The 22,457-nt window shown below is 42.3% G+C and overlaps 1 protein-coding gene and 1 pseudogene across 1 annotated transcript in view; both read right to left on the bottom strand.

Annotated features, from left to right (window-relative positions):
- Positions 1 to 7,138, bottom strand: part of ARHGEF37 (Rho guanine nucleotide exchange factor 37) — a 55,595-nt gene extending 48,457 nt beyond the window's left edge. The window contains exon 1 of the mRNA XM_069592402.1: positions 6,807 to 7,138. The gene's annotated coding sequence lies outside the window, so the exon portion shown is untranslated. The remainder of the gene's footprint in view (positions 1 to 6,806) is intronic.
- LOC138441425 (small ribosomal subunit protein eS6 pseudogene) lies at positions 856 to 5,074 on the bottom strand (annotated as a pseudogene).
- Positions 7,139 to 22,457: the final 15,319 nt, after the last annotated feature.

Here is a 22,457-nt window from a genome sequence, read left to right as displayed (position 1 = left end):
TCTGGTTATTTGTTCCAAGTTTCATTCCTCTAAAAGCAGAGGGACTGAGTAAATGGACATCTTGGTCATTTCCTCCTTTAAAGACAGAAGTACCAGGGGAAATGAGGGACTTCACTTGCGGTCCAGCAGTTGGACTCCAGGCTTTTATTGCAAGGGGCCCAGGTTCAATCCCTGGCCAGGGAACTAGATCCCACATGCCATAACTAAGTTCACATGCTGCGACTAAGACCCAGCACAGCCAAATAAATAAATATTAAAACAAAACAAAACAAACAAGGGAAATGATACTCTGAACCTAATTCTGACCAGTCAGAAGTGAATGGAGAAACGGAAGTAAGCGGTCCCAGAAGAAAGTTCACCTTAAAAGTTCCTTCAGAAGGTAAGAATGTCACGGCAGGAAAAGATGACCATCCATCAGCCTTCCACCTCAAGTTATAGAGGGAGGTCAATTTAAACATTCAATGGGGGAAAAATAGATATAAAACCTCTAGGGATTAGGGCTCATGGGCAGACTGTCAAAGATGAAGTTAAACACCACACTAACAAAAGACTGTTGAAGAATAAAGGGAGGAAATACCTATAGAAATGAGAATGGCAACAAAGGGATCCTGGCTAACGAGCCTCATTTATACAAGAGTCAGAGTGGAGGGTCCTGTACAAAGAACTTCCAGAACTCTAAAACCCAGAAGGATCTGGGATTGACAAGACTAATTCTGTAATGCCAAAGTTCTGCCCCTACTATGACTGCCAACTAAATTTTAACATTCATGTTCAGAAAAAGTAAAAACTAGGCACATTGTTTAATGACTTTGTTTTCCTCTTCTTAGCCCTAAAGAATAACTGCATGGGTCACTCTTTTTTTTTTTTTTTTTGGTGTCTGGTCTGCTTTATTTGTCCCTCTCAGAACACCTCATTTTTGACTGGACTCAGACTTGGAAGTAGAAGCTCTCAGGGAGGACAGCCTCCGTCTCTTGGCGATCTGCTCCTGCCGTTTTTCTTTGGCCTCCTTCATTCTCTTGGCCAAAAGTTTAGCATATTCTGCAGCCTCTTCTTTATTTTTCTTAGTACGCTGTTTCCTCAGAGCAATACACCGGCGTTTGTGTTGCAGAACCCGGGGAGTCACGAGACGCTGAATCTTGGGTGCTTTAGTCCTAGGTTTCTTACCGTCTTTGTTTAGGGGCTTTCGCACAACATATTGGCGGACATCATCTTTTTTAGAGAGATTGAAAAGTTTGCGGATTCTGCTCGCTCTTTTGGGACCCAGGCGACGAGGCACTGTAGTATCAGTGAGTCCGGGAATATCCTTCTCCCTTTTTTTCACGATGACCAAATTGAGAACACTCAGATTGGCATCCACAATGCAACCCCGCACAGATTTGTGCTTTCTCTCTCCAGTCCTCCTTGGTCTGTAACAGGAATGCCCCTTACTCAGAAGCAGGCGAACTCGGCCATGGGTCAAGACACCCTGCTTCATGGGGAAACCCTGCTTGTCGTTCCCGCCACTGATTCGGATCACATAACCCTTCCATTCTTCACCCAAGGCGTCAGCAGCAACTTCTGTGGCCATACGCTTCTCGTAGAAGGTACGAAGTTTTCGTTCATCGTCCACTTCAATGAGCTTCTGGCAGCCAGTGGCCGGGAAAGAGATGTTCAGCTTCATTCTGAAGCCGCATGGGTCACTCTTTTAAGATTAGGAGCCCAGACCCTGGAGCTAAAAAACCTGATTTCAAATTCTGATTCTGTGATCAATCAGCTGGCCTTCCTAGGATAACTATATAACCTTCTTTATAGGGTTGTTATAAGATTTCATAAGAATCCACGTAAAGTGTTTAGCAGAGTGCCTGTTAAAGCTTTCAATAACAGTAGCTGTTGTTTTTGTTACTAGGAAAGAGTAGAATGACCGTGGATCAAAGGAATGACGTCTAAGGACACTTGGCTGATCACACTGAAGCAGATGGTGAAAACACCTAATCATGATGATTATAATAAGTAATAAGAACTACATAGCAGAGTATGACTGACAATGCAGCTAATACCAATGAAACGGAGCTGTGAGATGGAGAGACCATGAGACTACGCCCTGAAAGCATTGCTTAATCCAACCATGATGGAGAATGATTCCCTTTGGGTTATTTTTTTTTATATGAGCTAACACATTTTCATTCCCCACCCTACTTTGGCCTAAGCCACTCTGAGTTGGGTTTCTGCCACTCAAATAAAACAGACAGTCTATCAGCCCTTGGAAAGGGAAACAGAGATCACTTGGAGCCACCACAGGTTAACAGAAAAAAGACAAACAGGTCATGCCAGACTATCCTCATTCCTTTCATGAAAGTCGACTAGACCAGTAGAGCAAAGGAATACCATAAGCTAATGTAACTGGACTAGGAAGTTACTGCTGATCTCTGATGAAAGCCTTACAAATAAGGAATAAGATGAGATAATGGAATAAGATGTGGTGATGGTGGCTGGGGGAGAGGGGGAGGCAATAGGACAGTAATATGGACTAAAAACTGATAAAATACCCAATTCAAAGAGTATTGATCAGTGTCAACCTCTGCGATCTTCCTTGCTTTATTAAGGATATCTATTATTTCTTTTAGTGCTTCGCATCTCTGAGACCACCTGAATCTAAACCTCCACCACCTTTCTCCTGAATCAGTACAACAGCCTCCTGACCAATGCATAGCACCAGAGTGCAGTGGTCATTCTTTATGTTTTTCATAAAAGTGACTGCTTTACTTCTCTATTGAAACCAAGACAAGTCCTCTCTGACTCCCATCTCCCTTCCAAGGAACCACTCCCTTCCCCAGTAGATGCTCTAGATGCTCAATTAATTGAATTAATGAATGAATGACCTGGATGAACACTGGCAGAACAGTGATCAAATTGCCAGTGACACTGTTACAAGTGAAATTAGACACACAACTCTTAGAAACCACCACAAAGTTTGAGGTAAGATAGAAGAACTCCCCTTGAATTTTATATTGTAATTATATGATACATATGCTTTTTTTTTCTGGCTTTTTCCCTTCAGCAAAATTATTTTTACATCCATCCATGTTACTTTCTCCTGCAAGTAGTATAACATTATATAAATATACCATAGTTATCTATGCACTGAATAAAAAATTGGTTGCTTCTTGTTTCTCTATTACAATAAAGCTGGACATAGGAATGCAACATTTATTTTTCACTTTTTTTTTAGGAATGCAATGTTTAGCTCACAAGATAGGTGTATTTTTTTAAATATTTATTTTATTTATTCAGCTGTGCCAGGTCTTAGTTGTGGCAGGTGGGATCTAGCTCCCTGACCAGGGACTGAACCCTGGCCCCCTGAATTAAAAGCATGGAGTCTTAGCCCCTGGACCACCAGGGAAGTCCTGATGTGTATTTTTAAAACATGTCATACTTTTTAAAAAGTGGTTGTACTATTTTATATTCCCACCAGCAGTGTATGAGTTCTATAACCTCAACAACACTTGGCGTAGCCAGTCTTTGCGTGAAGGGTTATCTGCTTGTGGTTTTAATGTTCATTTCCCTAATGATAAATGATCTTTAGCATCTTTCCAAGAGTTTATCTGCCATCAATATATTTTCTTTGGCCATCATGAATTTTTTGTTTGTTTAAATTGCAAAAGACTTCCCTGGTGGTCTAGTGGTTAAGACTCCGAGTTTCCATGGCAAGGGGTACAGGTTTGATCCCTGGATGGGGAAATAAAATCCCACACGCCATGCTACATGATCAAAAAAAAATTACAAAATAAGTTCTCATTCATTATATAACTAGACAAACAATACAGATGTATGTAGATAATTAATAGTCTCCACCTCCAACGCACACATAAGCAACCAGAGGTGCACTTACTAAGCATGCAAATTCTTTTGTTGTTGTATATTTCTTTTTTTTAAATTTTATTTTGTACTGGGGTACAGCTGATTAACAATGTTGTGATAGTTTCAGATGAACACCAAAGGGGCTCAGCCATGCATATACAAGTATCCATTCTCCCCCTGCCACACCCTTCCCATCCATGCTGCCACATAACATTGAGCAGAGTTTCATGAGCTATACAGTAGGTCCTCCTGGTTATCATCCATTTTAAATATAGCAGTGTATACATGTCCATCCCAAATTCTCTAACTATCCCTTCCCCTCATTCTTCTCTGCAGCAACCGTAAGTCCTTTCTTTAAGAGGCATGCAAATTCTTGCTCAGCTCTTGACAACTGTGATTGAGTAGGTCACAGATGGGGCATTTTGACAAGCCCCTAAGTAATTCTGAGCAAGTGAGCTATAGTTTCTTGAGAAGGTCTGCTCTTACTCTTGTCCTCCTAAGGAATAGTTGAAGGAAGGAAGTCAATGAGTCTGAAGAGGCACATCCCTTCCATAAGGGTGAGTCCATGTACCCTGTGCAGAAGGTGTACGTGGACTGCCTTCAAATAAGAAACTTTGTCTAAGTGGATGAGTATGTGTGCTCTGTTGTCCCATAAAGCACCAAGAGTTTGGAACCTAAAGATCAAATTTAAAAAAAAAAAAAAACTTTCTAAGAGAGTTACTTTGAAACAAAATTAGGCAACAGAGCTAGCAAGGTAAGGAACTGACCAAATTAAGCAAGCTTGCAGAAAAAGGACTTCTCTGGGTTGAGAAATGACTGATTGAGGGTGAAGAAGAAAGTGGGCAAGACACAGTCCAGGCATACACATACACATTCTGTCTTTCCTTCTCTCTCCCTGAGGAAAAACTGCCCTTTATAAATACACAGTGAGGAATGTAACCACCATACAGGTAGTGTGTGTCTTAACCCAAATTAAACAACAGCTATTTGCCCTAAGCCATACTTCCCTGCCTCTGTTTGCAAGGCCTAATATGGTAGAGAAAAGAAACAACACAGTATTTGGAAAGGGCTGTTCTTATTATAGATAAATTGCCCAGGCCCTGTCCTCATAATTTTGGATCCATAGATTTTAAAGAGTTTAAGCCTGTCAATAGGCTTTGGACAATCAAGCTCAGCAAAAGCCATTTTGCTTCAGTTACAGCACCCAAACAACCACCCTCCCTGATCAGTTAAATAAAAAGCCATTTATCTGTTCTAGAGCAGAATCAACCAAGGCACTGTTTTCCACAGCAAGCTACTGATCCAAGAGGGATCTGAGCCAACTGCTAAGTAACTCCTGTACCCTGGCAGAAACTCAGCTGAGCCTCCATCGGTGGGCAAGATGAGGGGGGAGATGCACTTCCCAGTATGTTCTCCTCTTTTCTGATTTAAAAACAATTATACAGATGCTGGCTCCATTCAAAAGGGGTGTGTGAGGCCCAATAAACAGTCCTTGTTAAAATGTCTGCTGGTTTCTACCTTCAGCATTTGACCTTGGGTCAAATATTGAGTGTAGTACATTATTCTAAATTTGTTGTTTAGTTGTTAAGTCCTGTCTGATCTTTTGTGGCCCCATGGACTGTAGCCTGCCAAGCCCTTCTGTCCATGTGATCTCCCAGGCAAGAATACTGGTGTGGGTTACCATTTCCTTCTCCAGGGATCCTCCTGACCCAGGGATCAAACCTGTATCTCCTGCACTGCAGGCAGATTCTTTACCACTGAGCCAGCTACCAGGGAAGCATTATTCTAAATAGTGCGCTCTTATTTAGGTTACCATCACTAAGGTATGTGCAGTCATTTGTCAGCCACTATAGGGCTGACTTTACATTTGCAAATTTTTAACTTTTAACTTTTGTTTTCTTTTACTTCCGGATACAGCCCATTTCCCCCCAGTTCATCACCCTTTCTTAAATGGCATGGCTTTGACTCACTGGGTTGTGTGCACCAGCCCTTTTATTGATCATCCACTACTGGACTTAATATTCATCTGTAGTCTGACAACAATATAAAAGATGAAGCAATCTTTCCTCCAGTTTACAAAGAAAACAGGGCCTTGGAACAGGTAAACAGAGTGTGTGAGATCAGGCAGCTAGGGGCCTCAGGACGCTGTCTCAACTCAGAGCAGGAACACTCCTTCACCAGCTCCCTCCCTTTAAAGCAAATAAACTGCTCTGAAACAGTGCAGCCTGAGGGCCAGCCTTCAGTCATTCCTCACACCAGGAATGCTACATCCTGCTGTCAAATCTGAAACTGTGTGCAAGGGTATACGTGAAACCTGGGAAGGAGACTCAGATTTTTAAGGAGTCAGTGATCCCAAGAAGGTCACGAGCCACTGCCTGGGCAGGTGGTCAACTTACCCATCCTCTTAAGTTCATGGTGCTTGCTGTCCAGGGAGTACTGCAGGGAGCCAGAAGTTCCGGCTTCCAGTCCCAGCCTTAGCACTATTTCTCTGAGAGCTCTTGGCCCAGGCAGCTCACCTATGGACCACAGATTTCCGTTCTCTTTTCCCCGGTCTTGACTGCCTATTTATAACTATACTTTCCTTGTCAAGAATTTTTTTTAAACCATCGTTTGTATTATTCCTTTGTTTAACGTATATGGAGTCTCATTAAAAGTCCTCCCCAATTTTACACTGAAGCAGAGAGGGATAAACAGACATAAGGAAAAATAATTAGTTTTTACCAAGCCAGCTTACCTCTCTGGGCCTCAGTTTTCCACCTGTAAACTGACCGGATTGGGTCAGACGCATCAGATTGCTCGCATTCCCACTAGGCTCAAGACACAAAGCTAACTACCCAGCAACCCGCAACCCGGACCGGCGTAGTCGCTTGCGCGCTCCCCCACCTCCCTTTCAGGATCTCAGCAGCAGCTGTTTTCCCGAGAGCCTCCCTGGCCCTATCCTGCTGTCCCAATCGCCCAAGTGAACTCACCGCGCTCGCAAGGTGCCAGCTCCCCCGGGGAGCTCGGCTGCCCTGGGGACTGCGCAGCCAGGGTGGGAAAGGCGCAGTACTCCCAGACCCGCGCTGCGCTGGAGCCTGCGCGCACTGTTCCCACAGAAGGCCGGGCGGGCGCGGCTCTGCCCACTGCTTACGTGCGTGCGCCAGGAGGCGGCGGCCCTGGCTCCTGCCTTTGTTAATTGTCCATATGCAGGCAGGTTGCTTTCCGCTGGGTGCTCCCTAGAGCGGGCCCCAGCTGGGGCGACCGCAGCAGCAGCAGCCGTGCGCTGGCCCGCAGCCAGAAGGAAGCCATGTAAGTGGGTGTCGTCGGTGCGGCGCCTGGTGGCCCGCCCGCCCGCCGCTTCAGTTAAGGCACCTACCCCTCCCTCAGGCTAGGCAGCCTCAAAACAGGGACAAGCACTAAGGCCATCTGGTAGCAATATTGACCCCAAGATCACTGAATATCTGTGCTCTCGCCCGAATCACCAAATTTTAGGGCTGGACCTTTATTTAATTCTCCGTGTTGGCTGCCCAGGACTTCTGGGTTCCTATCCTAGCTCTCCTGGGAGCCCTTTGCGCAAACAGATAAATCTGCCAGTTTCCTGAGACGGTAACAGGCAGGAAGACCAGGGGTCTCCAATCAGAGGAAATAGGCTGCAAGTGTCTTAAATTCTGTGTTGCTATGAGGACAACCGGTTCCACCTGACCTTAACTTTTCTCAATCCTTGAGCTAACCAATGCGTTTTTCTTATGGAAATGTTTTTCTTAAGCTACGTTAATGAAACTATGTATTTGCTTTGGAATTTGCCTTTCTTCAAAATGGTTCCACCTAAGACTAACTTTTGGCTGATAATAGCTCAACAAACCAGTATTCATATCAATTGTTTTAAGGCTGAGGGATGACGCACCTCGTGCCATCCTATCTCAAAACTGCATATTGTGGGAGAGGGGCCTGGTGAAACTCCGTCAGCCTTGAGGTGTCTCTCTCATCTGACTAATAGCTTTCTAACAGACATAAAACAGCTTGCTAAAACTAGCAGGTGGGGGCATTCTCCGTCCCGCTTCTGATGTCTGTGTCAGAAGCGTTCTCTGTCCCTTTTTTACTTTAATAAAACTCTGCTATACGAAAGCTCTTGAGTGATCAAGCCTGGTCCCTGGTCCTCAAGCTTAAATCTTCAGAGATCACAAATCCGACACGTTCACCGTAAGCTATCACTCCCTGCACCGCAGTTTCCTTGTCTGTGATTCATAGTAATGAGCGGGACACTGAATGCACCAAGTATTCAGCAGACACCAAGTATTCACCACAGACAAAGTCCCTGCCCTCTTGGGGTAAGCCGGCTGATGAACACACACTTGAAAGTGATCATTACATGAAAAGTACGGAAAGGTTCATGTCAGGGCAACTAAGTCTTGTTTATGGAGTCACGAAAGGACTAGATTAACTTTTCTAAATCCTCCGATTCTAATATTCATTCTTATTCTCATGTAAATTTTATCATTATTATTAATGATAGCACTAGTAATATTGCTTACTCAGTGCCAGGTACTATACTAAACATTTTATTTGTATTTCCTCATCTATCAGGTTCAAAACTTCTCTAAGAAAAAGGTATACTTTTATCATCCTCATTTAGAGAGAAAAATTGAAGCTAAAGAAAGTATAATAACTTGTCCACTATCACACAGGACCAGTACTCAAATTCAGACAGTCTGAGGCCTCAGGTTGCTTAAGCACTACTCTGCACCCACAAACATATGAAGATTAAAATGGTGTTGTGTCTTGGATGTGATGGATGAGAACAATAGAAGAGGAAGGGGTGGTTTTAGTCTGTAGAGGAGAAAAGCAAAGTTGAGAGCTTTCTTAAAGAGTTTTCCATGGATCAGACTTCACCTGTATGACCTTAGACATCACTAGCCTAGGGAATGCTATTAGGGAGACAAATTGCAAATATGTGAGGAAGAACTTATCTACCAATCAGAGTGTTTAAAAAATGACATCAGTTGCATGGGGAGAGTGGGCCTCCTGCCACCGTTAAAAGTCAGAATTCAACCACAGGATTACTGGGGATGCTTCAAAGAAGAATACAAAAGTTAAAGACTAGTTTAGGTGATCTCTAGGTTTCCTTCCAATTCAGAAGGAAATCTGAAGAGAATTTGAGTCCTAGAGTGGTTAAGTGACTTTTTCAAAGCCACCCAGGGAGTGAAGACTTGATCCCCCAAACTAGTCTGACAGCTAGATCAGACTTCCAGTTTGTGAGTGAGGGTCTTATGAGTGCTCAGCACCTCACTTTATGCTCTTGTGTGTGTGTGTGAGAGAGACCACTTATCCCACGTGTCTGGGATCATCTGATTTACCTGTTTTACTTTCCATTACTAATATATGCCCTTCTTCCTTGCTTGTGTTGAATTTTCTGATTTAAGAGAGAAGTGTCAAACCTTCTGGACAGATTACTATAATATAGGGGTTCAAGAGGTAGTGGGGTTCCTGCTTCCCTGGATTACTATTTATTTGGTAATTTAAGGAAAAGGAGAGAAGCTGAATGGTATTTTTATTTGATTTTTTAAAAATTCTATTTTAAGACTCAGAGTTACCTTGAGTTAAATTTCTAATGCATTGGCACTAATTCCCCATCTTTCATCCTACTCACAAATATTCTGATGAGCAGAAATCTAGCTGTCAGATTCAGAAGAGGTATTCTCTTCTCAGAGCTTTTGAAAGCTACTTTGTTTTGACTGGACACCTCTAACAAAGGAATCCAATTGCCTTTTTGGATTGATTTCTAGAACATTTACAAAGAAATGGACATCACCTTATCCCCAGGGATACTAACTCAAAGATAAGGAGTTCCCTTCACTTCTACCCTCAACAGAGTGATAGATTTTATTTATTTATTTAAGAAAATATACTAACCTCATTCAAAAATTCAAAGTATACTGTCAGGGCTACAGCTTATTGATCTTTGGATTCTTGTGCCTGGCATATTGCCTTGTACGTAGTAGGCACTGAATAAGTGATTGTTGACTGGGTGAGTGAACGCGTATGAATTAAGTTTTAGGAGATAGAGGGAACTTCCTGTGGACCAGTGGTGAAGAATCTACACACTAAATGCAGGGGACATGGTTCAATTCCTGGTCCGAGAAAATCCACATGCCATGAGGCAACTAAGCATATGAGCCACAACTACTGAGCCTGTACTCTAAAGCCTGTCCTCCAAAAGAGAATCTACAACAAGCAGAGGCCCACTCACAGCAGTGAAGACTCAGTGTGGCCACGAATAAATTAAGTAATTAAAATTTTAAAAAGAAGTCATGGGAGGTAGAGAATAGGTGGTTTATGGTGGGGCAGTAGATATTTTCCCTGAGGTGCATGGGCTTTTAAAAGGAACCAAGACAGAACTCCCAGACAAGTTGCATATTTGACCATGACTTTATCCAGAGATCTGTAGTAAAAGCAGCAGCCTCGGACTCTTTGGGTTTGAGCATTACCTAAAGACAATGTACTATCCAGAGTCTTTTGGCTGTATACAACAAAAACAAATATACTTTAAGTGAAGCAGAAAAGGAATTTACTTTTGGGTACTGGGGAGGTCAAAGAATCAATGGAAAGACTGATTCTTGAAAACCAAGCTAAGAATACAGGAGGCACCAAAGGAGGCTGGGTGACCAGATCCACAGAAGAAACCAGGCAATAGGGAGGATGCTGATGCTGGACACTGGCAATGCCCTGGGGATTGGGTGCCATAGCTGACCCAGCTGCCCTCGCTGTGTGATGCTGAACATTGCCACTACCAGAGTAAATTGCCACTACCAGTACACACTGCCTGCTTCTCTTGATTCCCATCTCCAGGATCACAATCCTGGAAGGATGGGCTACTCAGTGATGCTTGGCTCCCCAGTAGACAACAATCAGGGAGAGGTGAGACCAGAGCCTTTTGGCTTCCATGAATGAGATGTGGGAGCCTGTCCCCAACTGTGGCATGTTCCCCAAACTTCTAGAGGCAATTTGGAGGCTGGACAGCCAGGAATGTGACACATGTCCACTATACAGTCTCCTAACATTTTGTAGCCAGAATGGAAAGAAGCAAAGGGTATAATTGCTACAAAATGCTTAATACAGCACCTGAACTGAACTCTCGAAACCATAAGAGGTGGCTGTCTCTTAGAATTTCAGTCTCCTATATATATATATTTAATTCTACAAAACTTACCACGCTAATTTCTACAGTAATAATAAAAATAGATGCTACTTGGACTTCCCTGGTGGTCCAGTGGTTAAGAATCCGTCTTGCAATGCAGGGGACACAAGTTCAATCCCTGGTTTGGGAAGATCCCACATGCCACGGAGCAACTAAGCCCCTGGGCCACAACCGCTGAGCTGCCTAGACCTGTGCTCTCCAACAAGAGAAGCCACTGCAATGAGAAGTCAGTGCACTGCAACTAAAGAGTAGCCCCCACTTGCCACAACTAGAGAAAGCCCATACGCAGCAATAAAGATTCAGTGCAGCCAAATAAATAAAGTGGAAAAAAAAAAAGGTGCTACTTACTGAATGCTTAATACATGCTAGAAATTTTTCATGGATTATTTCTAATCCTGACATTCTATATGATAGATATTATTTGCATTTTACAGATGAGGAAACTGAAGCTCAGAGAGATAAAGTAACTTCACAGGTGATGAGCGCATAGCCAAGTCGACTCCTGCACCATACTTCTCTCATCTGGTTGCTTTCTCCAAAGATTCCCATCACCATTCTAAAAAAATTCTACTAAATCCAAATGCATGTTTCTTGAATCATTTCTTCTATCTTCTGAGATATTGTCAGAAAGACAATGATTGGTTGCTGGGTCTTTAGCAGAATTAAACTTTTATCAAATAGCAGGTTAGTGTATTAACCTCATTACTAATATATAAAATATTTTATAATAAGAGTGTCTGCTTTATTGAGCCCTTATTGTAGGCCAGATAGATACTCTGCTCAAGACTCAAGTGAGCACTCAGTCATGTCCGACTCTTTGTGATGCTATGGACTGTGGCGCGCCAGGCTCCTCAGTCCATAGAATTTTCCAGGCAAGAATACTGGAATGGGTTCCTATGCTCTTTTCCAGGGGATCTTCCTGACCCAGGGATTGAACCCATGTCTCTTTCATGTCCTGCATTGGCAGGCAGGTTCTTTACCACTAGTACCACTTGGGAAGCCCAGATACTCTGCTAGTCAGCCCTAAAAGTATTAACCAACTTTTTTTTTTCTTAAAAAATGAGAAACCTGAGGTTTAGAGTGATTCAGAAACTTGCCAGAGGCCTTGCCGCTAGAAGTGGCAGAATTGGGACTGCAACCTCGGCAGTATGACTCCAAAGCTTGCATTTCGTCCAGTGTGTCATCCCCTCCCTGGGTCAGCTTGCTAATTTGTGCTGAGAAACACTACTCAGTACTTCTTCTGTTTCTCATTCTTCCTTGTTTCCAATGGCTTCCCTGTGGGTTCCTGGCTCTTTGCAGGTATAATAATCCTTCTAAGGACAGAGCTCTTCTCTCTTACCTTCCAGTTTCCAGCTCCCTCTTCCGATGGGCAAGACCATAACTTCCCTACACAGACCCAGTCTTGAGCTCTGAAATAGTCCCATTCTTAATCTGTAGAAAAGAGTCCCTCTAAATCTACTTTGCTGGAGCTCTATAATTGATTATGTGCCTTAGTTCTAGCAATTGACTTTAATCCATTACCATCATGATTTGTTAGCCCAGTTTGGAGGAACATACTTTGCTTCTACTATGTTCTGTATATTAGTCAGTACTTTTTTGGTTTGCGTATCAGAAATCCAATTCATCCACAAAGTATAATATCCATCAGAAGAAAAGACCATCTGTGCCTATGTGTCTCTTCAAGAGCTCTCCAGCAGACTTCGTTTATATCACTGACTAGGATAGAATGTCCGAAACTAACCATAACCTAAACCAATCACTGACTGGCTTATATGAATGAAAATTCAACATTGGGCCAGCTCCCTTCTGAAACATTAGTCATGTACCCTTGACAAAATTGGAGTCTTACTGGAAAAGACGAAAATTAAGAAGGAATGTTCTTGGGTAGGCTGCCAACAGTATATGCTGCAGGAGGGAGAGAGCAATTCTACAGGGAGCCTGGGGAGCCAAAGATAAGGTGATCCTTCCTGCTGAGTCTTTAAGGAGAATTCTTACCAAGCAGATAAAAATATAAAGCTATGCCAAGTAGAAAGGACTGCATGCAGGGCATAACAATATGCAACTACCTTGTGTTTTTCAGAAACTGCAATCACTTCATTGTAACTGGACTGAATGACACATATTCGGATGTGCAGTTACAGACAGAACTGGCAAGACAGGCAGGTACCAGATCATGCAAGGCATGTATGCCATGCTAAGGAATTATATTTCACCTGTAGGCAATGGAGGAGTCACTAAGGAATGGGAATAGCATGATATTACTAGAATTTTAGGGGACTTCCTTGGTGGCTAAGACTCTGCACTCCCAATTCAGGGGGCCTGGGTTTGATCCCTGATCAGGAAACTGGATTACACATGCCACAGCTAAGAATTCACATGCTCCAACTAAAGATCCTGCATGTCGCAAATAAGACCCATCACGGCCAAATGAATAAAAATTAAAAAAATATATATTTTTTAAAGAATTAAAGAAAAAAAGATTAGTAGCCTTCACTAAAGAAAAATCATCCTAGGGAAGGAACAGGCTTGGAACAAAGGTTTAGGGGCAAGTAATACAACCAGTTTGGAACTAGCTGACCCCTGTGGCTTAACCTAGTAAGGGTGTCCACTGGGAAGATGGATATAAGGTTCCAGAAAAGAGAAATTTGACTTAGCAGTATAGATTTGGAGGTCACTGGCATGTCTACTGTATAGGAAACTGCAAGAATGAATGAGGTCAAACTAGGAAAATAGGAAGGACATTAAAAAAAAAAAAGACTAAGGACAAAGACCTGGTGAAAACAGCCAAGGGGCAGGCAGAGGAAAAGGAGCCAGCAAAAAAGACAGAAGGAGCAGTCAGATAAAGCTGGGAAGAGAGCTGGACTTTTATTAAATGTCCTTATAAACTACTTCCTTCAACTGCTGTGTTTCACCTGTGTTTCACACTGCCAAGTAAAACTACAGTTGAAATATCTGACCAGTACCATTTCAAACATTGCTTGAATTATTGGAGTATCAGATTTTTATTCATAGGTTTCTAATAGGAGGTCCCTTCAGTCAGGTCAAAGCAATGCTTTCCTGAAAACTGCTTGAGAAAGAAATCTAGGGAGAAAAGGAAACTCCCTCTCCTGCAGTATGTACTCATGGCCCTAGAGTACAGCCTCAAGTGCTTGCTGCCACGTATTTAAGAATCAGCAAGGGTAAGAGTATAACCACATTGCAAGAGTGTGAGTTGATAAAACCTATCGGACTCAGAAATCTCACTTCTATTAATTTATCCTAGAGAAATCCACACATAAGTGCACAAAGATATATCCATATAGTAGTGGTGTGTGACTTAAAAAAACTCAGAGTGAAGACCCAGAAACCACTCAAAAACTATCAGTAGAAGATAGTTAAATAAATTCCAGCATGTCCACCCCATGGAATAAACACAACCAATTAAAAGAACAAGGTCCATGTGGAGAAGTCATTGTTAACTGAAAAAAGGCAGATTTCAGTCATAGGAAGAATATGTATATATGTAAATCTATATTATATATACATATATTCCATTCAAGAATTCAACAACTATTAATGAGGTAGGCACTGAACTGGGAATACATTAGTGAACAATACAGAAAGAGTTCCTGTCTCATTGAGCAAGTGTTCTAGTAAAGGAAATAAGTCAATAAAAGAGTGTGTTTGTGTGTCAGTAGCTTAGTTGCGTCTGCCTCTTTGCAACCGCTTGGACTATAGCCCACCAGACTCCTCTGTCCATGGAATTCTCCAGGCAAGAATACTGGAGTGGGTTGCCATTTCCTTCTCCAGGGGATCTCCCCAACCCAGGGATCGAATCTAGGTCACCTGCATTGCAGGCAGATTCTTTACTATCTGAGCCACCAGGGATATATATTACACGCATGCTGAGTCACTTCAGTCGTGTCCAATTCTGTAACCCTATGGTTTGCAGCCTGCCAGGCTCCTCTGTCCTTGGAATTCTCCAGGCAAGAGTACTGGAGTAGGTTGCCATGCCCTCCTCCAGGGGATCTTCCCAACCCAGAGATTGAAACTGTGTCTCTTATGTCTCCACGTCTCTTGCATTGGCAGACAGGTTCTTTACCACTAGCAGCCATCGCCTGGTGGCTCAGATGGTAAAGAATCTGCCTGCAAAGCAGGAGACCCAGGTTCGATCTTTGGGTTGGGAAGATTCCCTGGAGGAGGAAATGAGATTCCTCCTCAAGAAGGAAAGAATCCAGTATTCTTGCCTGGAGAATTACACAGACAGAGGAGCCTGGCGGGTCGCAAAGAGTCAGACATGACTGAGCAATTAACACTTTCACACTTTCTTCCATATATACATGTATATATATATAATTTTAGAGACTAGTAAATGCTTGAAGGAAAATAAAGAGCAGAAAAGTAACTAGGTGTGGCAAGGGGGTATGTGTAAGGGTCTATTTTAAATAATTTGGTTATGAAAAGTGTTTCTAAGAAGAGAACATTTTAGCAGTGACCTGAATAAAGTGAAGGAATGCATTATAGAAAAAGAACCAGTAGGATGGGATGGAGGGGTGGAGGGATGACAATAGAGAAATTTATTTTAATGAATTAGCTCATGTGATTGTGAAAACTTGATAAATTCAAAATCTGCAGGGTAGGCCAGCAGATTGAGACCCAGGGAAGCATTGCAAAGAGTTCCAAAGCTGTCTTCTGTAACTCCTTCTTGCTTGGGAGATGTCAATCTTTTTTCTATGAAGACCTTCAAAGGACTGGATGCAGCCCACTCATATTATGGAGGGTATTTTGCTTTACTCAAAGTCCACCTACTTAAATGTTAATTTCATCCCCAAAAAATACCTTCACATAAACATCCAAAATAATGTTTGAGCAAATATCTGGGTACTATGGCCCAGCTGAGATAACACATAAAATTTATTATCACAAGTTCATCCCTTGTCAACTTGGCACATACATGCATCTCCTTAAACCATGCTGCTGCTGCTGCTGCTGCTGCTAAGTCACTTCAGCCATGTCCAACTCTGTGTGACCCCATAGACGGCAGCCCACCAGGCTCCCCTGTCCCTGGGATTCTCCAGGCAAGAACACTGGAGTGGGGTGCCATTTCCTTCTCCAAAGCATGAAAGTGAAAAGGGAAAGTGAAGCCACTCAGTCGTGTCTGACTCTTAGTGACCCCAAGGACTACAGCCTACCACGCTCCTCCATCCATGGGATTTTCCAGGCAAGAGTGAGTACTGGAGTGGGTTGCCATTGCCTTCTCCCCTTAAACCATACTTATCTCCAAATAAAGACAATATCAAGGTCATACTTCCACCTACCATGATACATGTTGTATACAACTGAAAACATGTTAACTCTTTCCTCAGAGAGGAAGCAAAGTCCTTGTGTGATGTTTACTTTTCTTGACAATCTGTAACTGCTTTCTGCCATGTGAAAATATAAGTATGCCAACTTGGAAGAAGGCCTTCACCAGAAGCTGACCTTGCTGGAACCTGGATCTCAGACTTTCAGCCCCCAGATCTGTGAGAGCCTCCAGATCTATGGTATTTTGTTATAGCATGTCAAATTAAGACAAGGAAAAGAAAGTTTTTCAACCAGTGATGCAAGAATAACTGGTTATCCATACGAAAAAGATATATCTTTGTTTTCTTTTCTCTGTTATCCCCTTAACAGGTAATATAAGATGCACTGACTTTATATCATATGTGTTAGTCATTCAGTCGTGTCCATAGCATTCAAATATTAACAATGCTTGATCTTGTTCAGAAAGCACAGTGTGTGTGTGTGTTCAGTCATGTCCGATTCTTTGTGACTCCACAGACTGTCGCCCACAGGCTCCTCTGTCCATGGGATTTCCCAGGCAGGAATACTGCAGTGGGTTGCCATTTCCTCCTCCAGGGGATCCTTCCAACCCAGGGATCAAACCCACTGAGTCATAGAGGAAGCCCCTGGTATTGTTCCTCAACTCCAGCCCTTTCCTGGGCATTTAACATTTGAATGCTCAGGTCCAACTAGCTGATTCTGGGCCATAGAAGCCAGCATATCCACAAGATGGCAGCATTGTCTAATTATTGAAAACCATAATCTGGTGTGGATACTTGAACATACCTTTCTGAGGCATATCTGTTAAGTGGATATCTGCTTTTATATCTTCACTTAATCTTGAAATAAACGAGTAGTTTCCTTCCCAGGATGTTTTACAGTTCTGAGATGCATGGGCTAGAGAAATAAAAAAAAGCAGATTCTTTAGAGTGAGAATAAAAATCTGAGTTCAAGTATAAAATGCACTCTTAAATCATTTAGTGCACTTAGGCAAGTTAACTAAAATCTCTGGGACTCAGTCACACCACCTAAAAATTTAAAATAATGAAATTTTTTCCCTAGAAAAACATTTTTTTTTTGGCAGAAGATAAGATGGGTAAGAAGAAGACTATACAATGCTGTGTAAACATTGAAAGTAATTATTACCTTGGCATGGGAAAGTCAATCAGAGTAGGTGCCATCTAATAACTCAGTATCTTCAGGTTGATTAGAGGAAAGATTCTGAGACCTTAAGAATAGCCTGGAATATTTTATTTCTGTTTTCTATGACACATCTTAAATGCCTGTGTTGGCGACCTTGTCAGAAGGAATCAACTACATAAAGAATTCAGTTGGGGTAGTGTCATTGTTGTTACACTTGTCTTATTTTTGGTTTGGGCAATAACTGTTAAGTTCCTATTTCAGCTGACAGCCTGTCTTCCTCCACCAGAAAGGTTAGAACACCTCTGACTTGAATTGCCTAATAACAACCGCAGGGTACATTTGTACAAGGTTTATGCCTTAAACACAGTGGTTTTACATATCCCATTTCAACTAAGCAGAAGGTATGGTAACCAGTGACATAGCGTGGGCCAAGAAAATATAAGCTAAGAAGGTCAAGAATTTGAGATTCTAAGCAACAAAAAAAAATATTAAAAATACAAGTTTCATATAGGTTAGAAGGGTCTATCATTTCCCTAGCCTAGAAGACCACGGATAAGAAGCAGTCTTAGGAGCTCAGATCAGGTTCAGGGTCTGAGAGAAAGTAAAGAGGGTCTGGAAAGTATGATTGGGAACTAATATTTAAATACGTCAGTTAGCTTTAGAATATGAAAGAGGGAGAGGCAGAAGCAATTAACACTAGTGAGGTACAAGTATGCAGCGCTGTCAAGGAGGGATAACTGGAGGTAAATAATTGAGGTCAGGTAGCCAGGGTCATGGCGGAGAAGGCAATGGCACCCCACTCCAGTACTCTTGCCTGGAAAATCCCATGGACGGAGGAGCCTGGTAGGCTGCGGTCCATGGGGTCGCTAAGAGTCGGACACGACTGAAGCGACTTAGCAGCAGCAGCAGCAGCAGCCAGGGTCAATGAACCAGTTGTACAGCCAAAGACTATAGGATTTGAGCTGTCAGCTGGTTCACTGATCCTCGAGACTTAACATCAGACATGGAGGAGATGGGTGTCAGCCGTCAAAAGTGTAGTTCAGACACAGATGGAAGTCAGGGCCCGGATCCTGCTTGAGCTCGTGACAGAATTCTGACACTGAGAGGTCAGTTGAGCTGAAGATGGGCTGGGTCAATCAGCTGGAGGGGGATGATTTAAGTCAACTGTACATCCGCTGAGGTAGTGACTGCTAATATAGTCCTTATCCAGATCTAGAGCAGGCACCAGGGTCTGAACAGGACATGCTAAGTGTGAGAAAGAACAAGGATTACTATGGATCTTATGAGTTCACAAAAGCTAGAGCTGTTGGGTAAGTCAACAAACCTCTCCAGAGCTTCAGCTTTCTCAGACACAAGATGAACATGTTACTGAAAGCTCAGTCTCTCTGTATGGTGCCGAATCTAATCTTGGAGACAGCTTTGGGTGAAGTAAAAAAGGACAGCTTTATTGCTTTAGCAGGCAAAGGGAGCCACACTGAGATTCTGCCTCAAAAATCTATGTCTCAACCTGGGGAGGATATGATAAAGGTTTTATAACAATGGTTTAAAGGTGAGGTCTCTGACAAGATTAGGATGACAGTAGGGTTTGCACTCCCTTAATCTCATCTCAGGCGGTCCAGTCTCTAATGTTGATGAGATTCTCTGGTCCCTTTAATCTTGATTCAAATAGTTTCTTGGCGCTCCTCCCTTAATTGGCAACTGGTTTGAATCCGCACTTTGGAACTCAGGGAAGGTCATGGAATCTTGCCTATACAAAACAGAGGACAAAAGGTCCTTTGTGCCTGGAAGCTCCACAGGGCCTTCCTCAGTTTCAAATATAACAAGGGATGATTTACCTATCTCTAAAACTGGTCATGAAAAGTACAATTTAGCGTATGACAAATTACTTTATGAACTTTATGAGCCCTTTCTAGGGCTCTATAAATACACCTCGATTTCCTTTGCTTTGTGGATTAGAAGCCTACAATCCAGAGTTCTCCGCCTCCCACCCCGCCCCAGTCAGACCCTAGTCTCTGCTTACTGCAGAAAGTCTTGCAGTGGTGTCAGGCTTGGCCAAGATCAAATGAAGGAGCTGTTCCACTTTCTGTGATCAGTATCAGTGCTTCTTGGCATTAGCATGGAGAGATGAGAGTTAACAGGATGTGATCTTAGGACCTGTTCTCAAGAATGGCAACTCAAGCATCTTCTGAACTGAGCTTCACAAAGAAAAGTAGATTACTATAGTGAGTAATAATGAGTCATTGGGAGCAGGGTTTCATGCCCTTGCTAATGAACAATGCAAGGGAAAAGAAAAAAGGCTGAGAAAAGGGACAGAGCAACCTCAGAAACCCCAAAACGCTGAAGAAATTCTTACAAATAAAAGGTAGCTACACAAATATCCCCAAATGCCATGCATGACAGTGCGTGTCCAGGAATTAATAGTTTGTTATTAAAATAGAAATTGTAAAATATAATTTGATAGGTAAATACTGCTAGGTCAGATAGACTGACCAGAACAAGATAAATGGGGTGAAGTGGGGAACTCAAGGGGAACCTAGGCATTTCAACTTTTACAGTGCCCTTCAAGGCCTGGCCTTGGTAAGGTCTTTAACCTGTGCATTGAACATCAATGATTTGAATTTCCTGTCAGGACACATCTCTGGCATTCAATTATTACACTGCAGAATGTTCATTGCAGACAAATGAGTTAAAGCCTCAGGCATTATCTCAAAGTGACTCTGAGAGGGAAGGGTTGGGCTAGTGGAAACAGTCTCAAAGAGAATATGAAACAAATTTTCCTTGATTTTCACTGTTGAATTTCAACCTTGCCAAGAATAAGGCTGTGCTGAAGAGTTAAATCATTTTGTGCTTTCCCTGAAGAGAATCTAAGTGGGGATTTTTTTAGACTAAAAGGGACCTACAGAGGTCATTTAAGTAAGGCTCCTCCTCCACCTCCAGGGATAATTATTTAATTCTCTTTCTTAAATATTTCAAATAAAAGATATTTCCCAAACTCTTCTAATTTGGGGATCTCTTCTAGTTTCTAACTATCTATCCATTGCCATGTGTTTCACTGTTAGATAATTTTATTTTTCTGACAAATATTAAGGAAAACGGGTAAGGACCTGCCCATCAGGATGTTACATATTATCTGGATTTTAAGAAGCTATGACAGGAGACAAGCATGTTAATTTCTTTCTTCTACTTCAAAATACAGGAGTCAAATTTAGTAAATAGTACAACGTTTCTTAAACCTATAAAGAACTTTAGCATCTGACTTCTCTTTTTAGAAGGTACAACATCGAAGCCTCAGAAAACATTTAAGGTAGAATCAAAATAAGATTCAGTTCTTCTGAATACTTAGGTCAGATCAAGATACATTTCCTTAAACTATTTAACCCAGCCCTTCAAAAGCCAAATAAAAGGATATTCAATCTGGCTTCTCCTGTCCCAACCCAAATTACTTTTTAAAAATAAAGTAAGGGTCCACTACTCTAGTATTGTTTCCAGGATCTCTTGTTAAAGTTAGGAAAACTTCAGGATCCTGGCTACTCTGAAATGTAGATGGCAACATTTTACTCATAATAGGTGGCAAAGGAGGCATTTTCTTCCAAGGAAGCGCAGTGAAATGCCTAACTTAGGCATTTCAAATGCTTCTGTACTAAAGTCTGGGTTAATCTCACTTTTGGAACAGTGACAGTTTAAGTTCTTCCCCATCGTTAAGACCTTGTATATTTATTTTTGTGAGAATAATTTTACGTCTGTGGGAATACCTAAGCTCATGCAAAATATGAGAGATTCGAATATATATGAGATCATTCTGTTTTTCATACTTGGTTTCTCCAGGCAAGAATACTGGAGTGGGTCGCCATGCCCTCCTCCAGGGGATCTTCCCAAAGCAGGGATGGAAGCCATGTCTCCCACATTACAGGTGGATTCTTCACTGTCTGAGCCACCATGGAAGCCCAACTCAAGCATTTATAATACCTCTGTACTAAAGTCTGCGTTAATCTCACTTTTGGAACAGTGACAATTTGAATTCTTCCCCATCTCTAAGACCTGCATATTCATTTTTGTGAGAATACACTTTTACATCTGTGGGAATACTTGAACTCATGCAAAATATTAGAGATTTGAATATATATGAGATTATCCTGTTTTTCATACTTAACTATATTCTTGATTTTGAGGATCCTTTGATTGCCATTATTTCTAAATTCAGTTCCATCACTTCATGGCAAATAGATGAGGAAAAGTGGAAACAAGGACAGATTTTATTTTCTTGGGCTCCAAAATCACCGCAGACGGTGATTGCAGCCACAAAATTAATAGTCGCTTGCTCCTTGGAAGAAAAGCTATGACAAACCTAGACAGGGTATTAGAAAGCAGAGACATCAATTTGCTGACAAAGTCCGGATAGTCAAAGCTATGGTGTTTCCAGTAGTCATGTATGGGGTTTCCCTGGTGGCTCAGATGGTAAAAAATCTGCCTGCATTTCAGGGGACCCAGGTTTGATCCCTGGGTCAGAAAGATCCCCTGGAGAAGGGAGTAGCAACCCACTCCAGGATTCTTGCCTGGGAAATCCCATGGACAGAAGAACCTGGCAGTCTACAGTCCACAGGATCATAAAGAGTCGGACACAACTGAGTGACTAACACACTCATATTTGGTTTTTCCAGTAGTCAGTACAGATGTGTGTTGGACCATAAAGAAGGCTGAGTGCCAAAGAATTGATGGTTTTCAAACTGTGGTGCTGGAGAAGACTCTTGAGAGTCCTTTGGACAGCAAGGAGATTAAACCAGTCACTCCCAAGGGAAATCAACCCTGAATATTCACTGGAGGAACTGATGCTGAAGCTGACACTTTGGCCACCTGATGCAAAGAGGTGACTCACTGGAAAAGACCCTGATGCTGGGAAAGATTGAGGGCTGGAGAAGGGGGCGACAGAGGATGAGACAGTTGAACAGCATCACCAACTCAATGGACATGAGTTTGGGTAAGCTCCAGGAGAGAGTGAAGGACA

Source organism: Ovis canadensis, chromosome 5 (assembly GCF_042477335.2).
Source record: "Ovis canadensis isolate MfBH-ARS-UI-01 breed Bighorn chromosome 5, ARS-UI_OviCan_v2, whole genome shotgun sequence".
NCBI lineage: Eukaryota > Metazoa > Chordata > Mammalia > Artiodactyla > Bovidae > Ovis > Ovis canadensis.
This window is presented reverse-complemented; position numbering and strand designations above follow the sequence as displayed.